The sequence below is a fragment of the Scyliorhinus torazame genome, chromosome 17 (assembly GCF_047496885.1).
Source record: "Scyliorhinus torazame isolate Kashiwa2021f chromosome 17, sScyTor2.1, whole genome shotgun sequence".
Taxonomy (NCBI): domain Eukaryota; kingdom Metazoa; phylum Chordata; class Chondrichthyes; order Carcharhiniformes; family Scyliorhinidae; genus Scyliorhinus; species Scyliorhinus torazame.
Window position 1 is genome coordinate 179,329,885 of NC_092723.1, and position 12,204 is coordinate 179,342,088.

Sequence of the window (12,204 nt, forward strand, 5' to 3'; positions counted from 1 at the left end):
AGTAAAGGTATACCCCACAACTTCTCTTTATCTTCAACTCTGCTGTGGAAGTCCAGGAAAAATTGGTAACAAGACTGTTTACTGAAACATGGGCTTTTCTGGTTTCTGACTGGCTGCTTCAGATTTCACACCTTCCCTAAACACAAAGCTGGTCTTAGAAAATCTCCCCCATACAGCCAGCACAACTCAGCTCAACATCTTTCTTAAATATCTTTTTTCCCTCTAATCTCCAATTCCATTGTTCTCAGCATCTCTTTGAACTCAACCTTTCTGAAATAGAAAATTCTTTCATGCTTTCCTATTGCCTCCCCTTCAGGTCAAGTAGAATGTAATGACCTTCCATTGTTTACTTATGAGACCTTTATAAGTTGTAAAAGTCCACTTCTCCCCTCTGAAAGTTAACAGCTGAAAAGCTACGTCCGTATATATCTCCTAATGCAAATTTCTAAACCCACCCTATTTACTTATAAATCCACTTCACCATGGCCTCTTATTACAAATGCATACATGTAGCATCTTTACCCCCATTTTATCCCTCAAGTCTCCTAGACAAGTTATCTCTATTTACCTTTCCCCAGATTAATCAAATCATTTACACACACACTTACACATACAGCCTTCTGGGCAGAATCAAACAATCGTCCCTCAATATTAAAAACAACATCCACCCTCACAATAGTAGCACCTATGGCTGGCAGGCCACCACTGCCTTGTATTATTATATCTATAGCTCAATCCCAGCAGCACTTCAATATCAATTGGTCATTTCCCCACCCTGACTCCTCCCCCACTGCCTCCCACTGCCCCCCATATAGGATCTCTGCAAGGATTGAAGACATGAGTGAACCAGCATTGAGCCTTCAAAGCAAAGCAATGGTGTTGTCCCCATTTATGAGACTACTTACTTTTATGTGCACAAATCAGGGGCTGGTTTAGCATAGTGGGTTAAATTGCTGGCTTGTAATGCAGAAGACAGCCAGCCAATGTGGGTTCAATTCCCGTACCAGCCTCCCCGAACAGCCGCCATAATGTGGCGACTACGGGCTTTTCACAGTAACTTCATTGAAGCTTACTTGTGACAATAAGTGATTATTATTACATTTAGAACAGCAGTTTGCAAGCTACACATTCTCTTGGTGTCTTGTTAATGACCATGACAAAACACCAACAAAATTGAGGTTATGGGGTCCCTACAAGAAATCTGTGAGGCACAAACAATAATCATGATAGATTCATGGGGCAGGAAGGTACCAGTGTCTTGAAAAGAGACTACTGTGGTGTCCATATTCAAAAAGGTTGACAAAACATATAGAGGCAACAGCAGGTCAACAGTCGTACATTAATATCATGTCAAATAATTGGAATCAATACATTTTTAAAAACATTTCCAATTAAGGGGCAATTTAGCGTGGCCAATTCACCTACCCTGCACATTTTTGGGTTGAAGTGTTGGTCTCCACATTTAAGAAAAAATATACTTCCGTTGAAGGCGGTGCAGCGAAGGTTCATTAAAATGGTCCCTGGGATGAGGGGCTGTCCTATGATGAGAGCTGAATAAAGTAGGTCTATTTTCTCTGGAGTTTAGAAGAATGGGAGGGGATCTTATTGAAATCTACCAAATTCCGAAGGGGTTTGATAGGGTGGATGCTGAGAGATTGTTTCAGCTGCGGGGAATCCAAAACACAGGGTCACAATCTAAGGATAAGGGGGCCAATCATTTTGGACTGAGATGAGGAGAAATTTCTTCAGTCAAAGGGTTGGGAATCTTTGGAATTATCTACCCCAGAAGATTGTGGGTGCTCCACCGTTGAATCTATTTAAGGCTGTGGGACAGACAGATTTCTGGTCTCAGGGAAGGATGGGACATGGGAAAGGGTAGGAAAATGAAGTTGAACCCAAGATCAGCCATGATCATATTGAATAGCAGAGCAGGTTCGATGGGCCGAGTGGTCAAAACCTGCTCCTATTTCCATTTTAAAAATTGTGTATTTTGCTACTTTGCCAATTACATTAAATTTGTGGCATCTAATTCTTGATCCTTCCACCAATTGGAGCAGTTTCTCCTTATCTACCCCGTCCAGGCCCCTTCACATTTTTCAATACCACTATCAAATCTGCTCTTAACAGTTTATCTCCAAGTTCTAACTTCTCCAATCTATCTTCATGACTGAAGTTTGTCATCCCAGCATTCTGGTGACTCTTTTCTGCTCTCTGCCCAATGCTTTCACATCCTTCCTGAAGTGTGGAGCCCAGAACTGAACACAAAACTTATGCTGTGGCTGAACTAGTGTCTCGTACAAGGTCGGCATAATGTCCTCGCTCTTGTACTCCGAATATGAAAGTTGCCATAGTCCCCGAGGACCATTGGCTACTCTCCCCTATATCACTCACCTGCTGAAGGAAAGCTAGTGATTCCAAACAAACCTGGTGTACTTTAACCTGGTGTTGTAAAACTTCTTACTGTGCCCCCCCCCCCCCCCCCCACTTCTTACTGTGCCCCCGAGCCGGTCTCTCCACATCATGGCTCTCCTATATCGAGAGAGAGCTGACGGGTGGTGATTTAACCTGGGGGTCACCACACCTCAGGAAAGTTTGAGTAGATGGAGTCGTCATGAATGACCTCAGCCGGTACGGGAATTGAACCCGCGCTGCTGGTCTTGCTCTGCATCACGAACCAACCAACTGAGCTGACCTACCTCCATTAGCCCCAATTAATAAAGGCCAGGATATTCTAAGCTTTATTAACCGCATTCTCCTGCTCTATGCACCGATACACCCAGGGCCCTCTGCTCCTGCACCTTTTTACAATTTGATATTGTCTCTGATCATAATGAATGGCGGAACCGGCTCAAAGGGACAGGTGGCTTCCTCCTGCTATTTTCTATGTTTCCCCATATTCTTCCTCCCAAAATGAACAAACTGCAGAACATAAACTGATCGAAATGAACTGGTTGTAGAACATACTACATCTGCCCAGCCTTTCAAGTGAAATCAACTAGCTTCAAAAATGTTGTACTTGGGACACCCTGGTCGTATTTCCCCAATGTTGCCCTCTGCCCTTCAAGCCTCATGGTTTATTCCAAAGGTTAATGATGAATTCCAATCCTCCTCGCAATTGCAAAATGCTGCAGTATTCGCCTGGGCTCCTGCTAACCCCAGTGTTTGAGCTTCAGACTGCGGCAGCGACCCCCAAATCAATGGGAAAATCCTCGACAAAATCTGACCAGTGAAGGACGCTTCTCAGGGGCTGATAATGTTGAAATCTTGTACCCCGCAGAGACAGGAGGGGGGGGGGGGGGTGATGTGACGCCCTCTCTTGTTCAACATCCGTGAAATGCCCAGAATAGATCCGCAAGGACAAGCTGGGAGGAGAGTAAAAGGGACAATTACCCCGGCGTCGTCTCTGAGCTGCACAGTCCCTCTGTTCTGATTCGAAATGTTTCGATGCCCGGAGCAGGAGCGTCAGAGAGTGGTTACAGCTGAAAGGCAACTTTCAGAATGAAGGGGCCGGGAGAAACGTGTGTTTAGAACGGGACATTGCCGGCGGCACCATTCTGAGGAGTGGGAGGGGGGAAGGGGAATTGGTAGAGACTGCAGAGGAAACATTTAATTATTTGCCACTCAACCAAAATCCCACTAATTCAGACTGTTAACGACAGGGATGTTATGTGATGGCTGGTTTCTATGCTGCCTCCAGCATTTTCCTGCCTCATTCTGCTGCTGTGAGTGAGCTTCTGTTGTAAATTCTGAGACAAAAGGAGAGGTTATATTGTCACTGGTGGAGGAAGCTTGCAGCTTGTCGTTAACCAGTTACAGTTACTGCATATTTCATGATAGTTCTAGTTATTAATAAACAGTATTCCTGTTTACATTTACAAACCTGGTGACTGTGATTATTGGGCAGCCAAGGGCCAAAGGAATTGGATTTTTTTTAGAACAATTATTGGTTAATTTCCCTGTGTTGTTACTCGGGGGCACGTGGGGCTGGAATTGACTGTACCCTGGCCCAGTGTGTGTGCATGCGCAAACTTTGGGTTAAGTGCAACAAAAACGATTCTCTTTTAAAAAATATATCTCAAGGAAACTTGTTGGCTTGTGTATGTTATAGTCACAACACGTAAACAGCTTGAATTGGCAAGAACATTTTTTTTAAAGAAAAAAACTGTTGCTCACAAATGAGTGGGAAGATGGTGCTCTCGGAGCGAGGTGACTCTCTGTGAGCTCTCCCCAACAGATCCACTTTTAACTTAACTTACAATCGTTCTCATCTTTTAAAATTTTATTCTAAGACTAACATTATTACTAACCTCTCTCTTTTACCTTGTGTTGCCCTATTATGTATTTTCTTTTCTTCCCTTTTCTTCCCATGTACTTAATGATCTGTTGAGCTGCTCGCAGAAAAATACTTTTCACTGCACCTCGGTACACGTGACAATAAAAAAATCCAATCCAATCCAAAAAAGGGAAGAATATTCCATCTCTGCACCTGGTCAAAACAACTTTGTTATCCCTTTAGAGCAAATTGGTCTAAGATTTACATTTAATTAATCAAACAGCATTTCCCTTTGGTTGTTTGCAATAGGCAGAGAGTACTGATCGTACACAAACAGACCATGCTTGCAAAATTCAGAACATAATGTCTAAAGTCAGATGTGATTCCATGATTGGACAGCACTTGCTAAATAATCCCGAGTGTGCTACGAATTACAGTAAATTAGGATCAACAGTTGGTCTTGCAATGTGGCTCACATACACTTGCTAAAAGCTACATATATTCAGATGCAGGAGTCTGTCCTCTGCAGGCCAAAGGAACATATCCAGGCATTGTGCCTTTTTTTGAATTAAACCAAAACATGGAGACAATAGTTCCCTGGTGCTGATGCGACCATCAATTCACTGAGAGATACGTTGAGAAGTAAACCGTGGTTTTAATCAGCTTACAACTGAGCCTGCCTGTGACCGGTACAGCAATGAATGCGGCCCCGCAGGTCAGCTGCCTTCATACTTCCTGTAAGGGGTGGAGCCATGGGCGAGCCCGTACATGCCCTGACATAGCCCCCTGTGGGTGAAGCCGTACAATGGCCCATAGGTGGAGCCCACAGAGTTAAACACATAACGTAACACGATACAGCAGTAACATGATATCACAGTGCACTGGTGAATTAACAGTAGTTCCATTCACCACATTCACCCCCTGTTTAAAAAATAAAGTCTGGCGGTGGTGACAGGTTTACAGATTCAGTCGGTCTGGTGCCCGGATCGTACGTTGCGACCGCCGAAGCACTGGTGTTGCAGCCGTTTCGGGTGGCTGTGGAGCTGGGCTCGGAGCAGGCACAGGCGTGGACTCCTGGAGCAGCTCTTCCGGAGCTTCATTCCTGTGGACCGGTGCGGCGGGTGGGAGGGAGCGCGAGAACCATATTGGGGTAGGGGCACTGAACATGGGAGGTTGGATAGGGGTAGGGGCGCTGAACATGGGAGGTTGGACAGGACCTAGTGTGGGGGATGCAGTAGTGGTCGTGGTGTCGGAGCCTGTGGGCGCCAGGTCCCGGAGGGAGATGGTTTCCTGCCGGCCATCGGAGTGTCTGATATACGCATAGTGTGGGTTGGAGTGCAGGAGCTGGACCCTCTCTACCAGGGGGTCGGTCTTATGGCTCCGAACATGTTTTCGGAGGAGGACTGGACCCGGTGTCATCAACCAGGGCGGAAGCGAGGCCCCTGAGGTAGCTCCCCTGGGGAAAACAAACAAGTGGTCATGAGAAGTCTGGTTTATGGCCGTGCAAAGAACGGACCTAATAGCGTGGAGCGCATCGGGGAGGACCTCCTGCCAGTGAGAAACCGGGAGATTCCTGGACCATAGGGTCAGTAGGACGGTCTTCCAGGCCGTCGCATTCTCCCTCTCCACCTGCCCGTTTCCCCTGGGGTTATAGCTGGTAGTCCTGCTCGAGGCGATGCCCTTACTGAGCAGGTACTGACGCAGTTCATCGCTCATGAACGATGAGCCCCTGTCGCTGTGGACATAGCTGGGGAAACCGAACAGGGTGAAGACACTATGCAGGGCTTTGATGACTGTGGGAGTGGTCATATCAGGGCAGGGAATGGCGAATGGAAAACGGGAGAACTCGTCTATGATGTTCAGGAAGTACGTGTTGCGATTATTGGAGGGGAGGGGCCCTTTGAAATCGATACTAAGGCGTTCAAAGGGCCGGGACGCCTTTACCAGGTGGGCCTTATCTGGTCGATAGAAGTGCGGTTTACACTCCGCACAGATTTGGCAGTCTCTGGTTATAGCTCTGACCTCCTTGGTGGAGTAGGGCAGATTGAGGGCCTTGATGTAATGGGCGAGCAGGGTGACCCCCCGGGTGGCAGAGGTCATCGTGGATAGCATGTAATCGGTCATCTTGCGCGCTGGCGCACCTGCCGCGGGACAGGGCATCTGGGGGCTCATTGAACTTCCCAGGACGATATACTATATCGTAGTTATAGGTGGAGAGTTCGATCCTCCACCTCAAGATCTTGTCGTTCTTGATCTTGCCCCACTGCGTATTGTCAAACATAAAGGCAACTGATCATTGGTCGGTGATGAGGGTAAACCTCCTACCAGCGAGGTAGTGCCTCCAGTGCCATACGGCTTCCACGATGGCTTGGGCTTCTTTTTTGACCGAGGAATGTCGAATTTCAGAGGTGGTGAGGGTGCGGGAAAAGAACGCTACCGGTCTGCCTGCTTGGTTGAGGGTGGCGGCGAGAGCGACCTCTGAGGCATCGCTCTCCACCTGGAAGAGGGCAAACTCGTCCACCGCGCGCATTGCAGCTTTCGCGATGTCCGCCTTGATGCAGTTGAAGGCTTGGCGAGCCTCGGCTGCCAGTGGAAAAATGGTGGCCTTAAATAGTGGGCAGGTTTTGTCCGCATACTGGGGGACCCACTGGGCGTAATAGGAGAAAAGTCCAAGGCACCTCTTCAGGGCCTTGGGGCAGTGAGGGAGAGGGAATTGGAGGAGGGGGGATACGGTCAGGGTCGGGCCCTAGGACCCCGTTTTTCACGACGTAGCCGAGGATGGCTAGCCTGGTTGTGCGGAAAACGCATTTCTCCTTGTTGTAGGTGAGGTTGAGTTTTTGGGCGGTTTGGAGAAATCGGTGGAGGTTGGCGTCGTGGTCCTGCTGATCATGGCCGCAAATGGTTACATTGTCCAAGTACGGAAACGTGGCCCGCAGCCCGTACTGGTCGACCATTCGGTCCATTGCTCGTTGGAACACTGAAACCCTGTTTGTGACGCCAAAGGGGACCCGGAGGAAATGGAAAAGGCGGCCATCTGCCTCAAACGCCGTGTAGTGGCGGTCCTCCGGGCGGATTGGGAGCTGGTGGTATGCAGACTTCAGATCCACCGTGGAGAACACGCGGTAGTGCGCGATCTGGTTTACCATGTCTGCAATCCGGGGAAGGGGGTACGCATCGAGTTGCGTAAAGCGGTTAATGGTCTGGCTGTAATCAACCACCATCCGGAACTTTCCCCCGGTCTTGACGACCACCACCTGAGCTCTCCAGGGGCTATTGCTGGCTTCTATGGCCCCCTCCCGCAAGAGACGCTGGACCTCGGACCTAATGAACGTCCTGTCCTGCATACTATACCGCCTGCTTCTGGTGGCTATTGGCTTATAATCGGCGGTGAGGTTTGCAAAGAGGGGGGGGGGGGGGAGGGTTGATTTTTAGGGTCGCGAGGCTGCATATGGTGAGCGGGGGCAGGGGCCCCCCGAATTTAAGAGGTTGCACTGAAAATCGAGTCCTAAGAGGAGAGGAGCGCAGAGGTCTGGGAGCACATATAGTTTAAAATTAGCGTATTCAGCGCCGTGGATCGCTAGGGTTGCAGTAGTGCACCCTTGGATTTGCACCGAGTGTGACCCAGATGCGAGGGAGATAGTTTGTCGCGTCGGGAATATTGGGAGCGAAGAACGTTCCATGTCCGGGTGAATGAAGCTCTCGGTGCTCCCGGAGTCGAAAAGGCAAGGTGTCTCGTACCCGTTTACCCGGACAGCCATCATGGAGCTCCGGAGGTGCTTCGGTCGCGACTGGTCCAGAGTGACCGCGCTGAGCTGGGGGTAGCCGGCGGCGTGTTCGGAGGCGCAGGGGCGGGCCCGCGATGGCTGCTGTCCATGTCGTTCGCACATCTCGGGCAGTGTAGCAGATGGCGGCCAAGGTGGCGGCCCCCGTTGGTCAAACGTGGCGGGTGATGAGGACGATGGCGTCCAAGAGGCCCTTGCACTACTCTAACGCATATATGTACGGCCCGTGAACGAGGTCTACGTGCGACTCATCTTCACCAATCGCCGCCAGCGCGCCGGGGAGTCGGTCTCCATAGATCGCCGTGGCTGGCCGCGTGGGGGAGAATGGCCAAGCTGGCGGCCCCCATGAGTCGCACGTGTTGTGCGGAGGCGGAGGCGGCAGACACGCTGCCACTTTGCGGGGTCTGCGGGCCTGTGGATCGGGTCTATGAGTTTGAGTGTTTAGACCTGGCCAGGCAGACCTTGGCGAAGTGTCCTTTTCGCCCACAGTTACTACAGTTCGCGTTGCGGGCCGGGCAGTGCAGTCGGGGGTGTTGGGACTGGCCGCAAAAATAGCAGGGTAGCCCCCCATGATGGGCGGGTGGCCGCGCGGCACAGGCCTGGGGTAGTCTCTGGTCGGGGGCCCACGAGGGGGTCGCGTGGTCGGCGGGGAACGTAGTAAGGCTCTGAAACGCGACCTCCAGAGAGGTAGCTAGTGTTCCCGTGTCCTCCAGGTCCTGGGCCCCTTTTTTGAGCAGGCGCTGTCTTACATAGTTCGATCGGACCCCGCCACGTAAAAGGCTCGGATAGCGAGCTCCAAATGCTGAGTGGCAGTAAAGGCCTGGTAGTTGCAGTTGCGCGCGAGGGCTTTGAGGTCGCGTAGGTAATCATCTAGCGACTCCCCGGGGCGCTGGCGGCGAGTGGTGAAGATGTGTCGCGCGTAGACCTCATTCACGGGCCGTACATGTATGCGTTCGAGTAGTGCAAGGGCCTCTGTATAGGGCTCGCGCCGTCGAACTGGACAGAAATACAACGGCTCACCCGTGCGTGGAGAAGACACAGTTTCTGATCGTCCGTGACGGATGTCGTAGACGACGCGGCGAGATAGGCCTTGAAGCATTGAAGCCAGTGCGAAAAAATTTCTCTCGCCTCCGCGGCGTGTGGATCGAGTTCCAGTCTATCAGGTTTGAGGGCTGATTCCATAGTAGTATTTTAAGCTGATTAAATTGATGCGACCATCAATTCACTGAGAGACACGTTGAGAAGTAAACCATGGTTTTAATCAGCTTACAACTGAGCCTGCCTGTGACCGGTACAACAATGAATGCGGCCCCGCAGGTCAGCTGCCTTTATACTTCCTGTAAGGGGTGGAGCCATGGGCGAGCTCGTACATGCCCCGACATATCCCCCTGTGGGTGAAGCCGTACAATGGCCCGTAGGTGGAGCCCACAGGCTTAAACACATAATGTAACACGATACAGCAGTAACATGATATCACAGTGCACTGGTGAATTAACAGTAGTTCCATTCACCACAGGTGCATTCTCCATGACGAAGCTTCAACCAATCTGCATCCTTTGTTCATGCAGTATACATTGTTTCCTTCGAAATTTGGCAGTCTTGCTTCTGTCCTGATGAGTGCAAGATGAAAAGCTTCGACAGCCTGTGTCATTTCTCAGAAGTTTCATCAATGCTTTAGAAGGTGTAGGCAAAACTATCTGCAAGTTAGAGGATGCTACCAGGATATATTAGGACTGTGGAGGATACACAACTTCTGCAAACAAATCATTACTTATTGGCAGAAAAGGCCAATGATGTTTAACTGAGAAACGTGTAGCAACGCAAGTGGACAGATCAAATGCTGGATAATCTTACATCGTACATGGACTCAAATTGAAGCCAATTGCGGATAAACAAAATCTGGATCTTTTATTGAGTGACAGAAGAGTGATGACTAACCCTGTGAAGCGATAGTCAAAGCAGACAGGGATCAAAGTTGCATTCATCAGACAATCCACCATAAAACACAACAAACCATTTTGGCCTTGGTAAGGTCTCAGTTAGAATACTGTGAGTTTTGGTCTTGTCACATGAATGCAGATACTGAAGCTCTGAGTTCAGAGGAGAGCCACCCGCTTAATTACATATTGGAAACATCGCTATTACCTGCGTGATTTTAAAGAGCTGGGATTTCTTTAGAGAATCATAGATTCTGGGTGCCTTGATCACGTTTTGCACAATAATGAAGGGGGCAAATTATGTTTATATGGACCAATAATTTCAACTGAATCGGAGAGACATCATGGCTCAGGCTGCAGCGGAGACCAGATCATATCTGTAATATAAATCTGGGTCAGCCTGATCTCCTGGATTGGTTTTGATTGCCTGAAAGGGCCGGAGCAGAATTTTTCTGATTTCCTCCCCACCCCCTAATTGGACACAGTTTTGCCTGGTTTATCGCCTGTCCCAGGAGTGCACAGCTCTGGGCCGGAGGGGAGCGGTTATATTGTGGAATTATACAGAACAGGCTAATGAACGTGTGGGTCTTTTCCTCTAGAATCAGAGGATCCCCACAGTGCAGAAGGAGGCCAATTGCCCCATCGAGTCTGCACCGACCCTCTGAAAGAGCACCCTCCCTAGAGCCAATCCCCCACCGTATCCCCAACTAGAGGCAATTTAGCATGGCCAATCCACCTAACTGGCACATCTTTGGACTGTGGGAGGAAACAGGAACACCCGGAGGAAACCCACGCAGACACGGGGAGGACGTGCAGACTCCACACAGTTGCCCGAAGTTTGAATCGAACATGGGTCTTGATGGAGGTGTTCATACTCTTGAGGGGGCTGGACAGATTAGACAAGGAGAAACTGTTCCCGCTCGTGAAAGGATCGCGAATGAGAAGCAAATGGGATGTGAGAAAACAAATTTTTCCTCACTGCAAGTGGTTCAGTACTGGAATGCACAGCCTGGAAGTGTGGAGAAGCATTCAATCGAGGCATTCAAAAGACAATTAGATGATTATTTGAATAGCAACAATGTGCAGGATTATGGCGAACAGACAGGGAAATTGTACTGAGTCATAGTGCTCATTCAGTGGCCCAGTATAGACAGGGTGGGCTGAATAGCCTCCTTCTGCACCATAACCATTCTGTGAGAATTTTATATCGATGTGGACTCAGGCTTTCAAACTCAAGAGCTTTGACAAAGGGTCACCTGGACTCGAAACATTAGCACTTTTCTCTCCCTACAGATGCTGCCAAACCTGCTGAGATTTTCCAGCATTTTCTCTTTGGTCCCAGGTTCCCTCTCCCATGGGCTGTCCTAGACCGTGCAGACCAAAAGACATCTCTAAATTAAGGGACGCGGGATAGCCAAAATAAGGCACAATCCCTTAGAACACGGGGAGAACGTGCAAACTCCACACAGACAGTGACCCAAGCCGGAATCGAACCTGGGACCCTGGCGCTGTGAAGCCACCGGGCTACCCACTGTGCTGCCCAAACATGGATTTATTTACAAAGATCTGCATAACGCAGCCTATTACTCCCAGTACCATCGAGCTGGGAGGACCGACCACACCAGGCAATGCTTTGGGCCGGCTTTTATGATAGCTCATAATGGGCCCCAGGAGGTTGTCCTCTCGTATTCCATGAGTCCCACAGGGAGATTATTGATAGTTTCCCCATGGCCCTTGTAGGGGGTTTATGCCAATGTCAGTGTCTAGGTCAATGTGCTCATTCCCACTGTGGGCTCCAGCAGCAGAACGCAACCTGTAGCCAAAGTCCCTGCAACCCAGCTGCAGCTTTAACGCATGCGCACCCCGCCCCGCCCAGTGACGACATCACTGCGCTCCCTCCCTCCCCCCCGATACCCGGGTCCGGTGCTGGGCGCGGATTGGCTGCGCCGTTCCCATAGTTACGGAAGCAGGGGCGCGGGAGCCGCTCACGTGACCCGTGTTTATATCACGTGGCAGCCTGGCGCCGGGCATCACGGGAGTTGTAGTTGCCAGTGAAAGCCGGAAACGCATGTCCCGCCGGGTGAGGGGATTTAAAAAAAAAAAAACAGTTTGATTTCGGCCGGGGTTTTCGCGGTGAGAATCTCTCGGTCTCGGCGTGGGAAGGCCGGGCTGGCGGCATACGGGGTTTTTAACCGGCGGGTTCGGCTGGGGA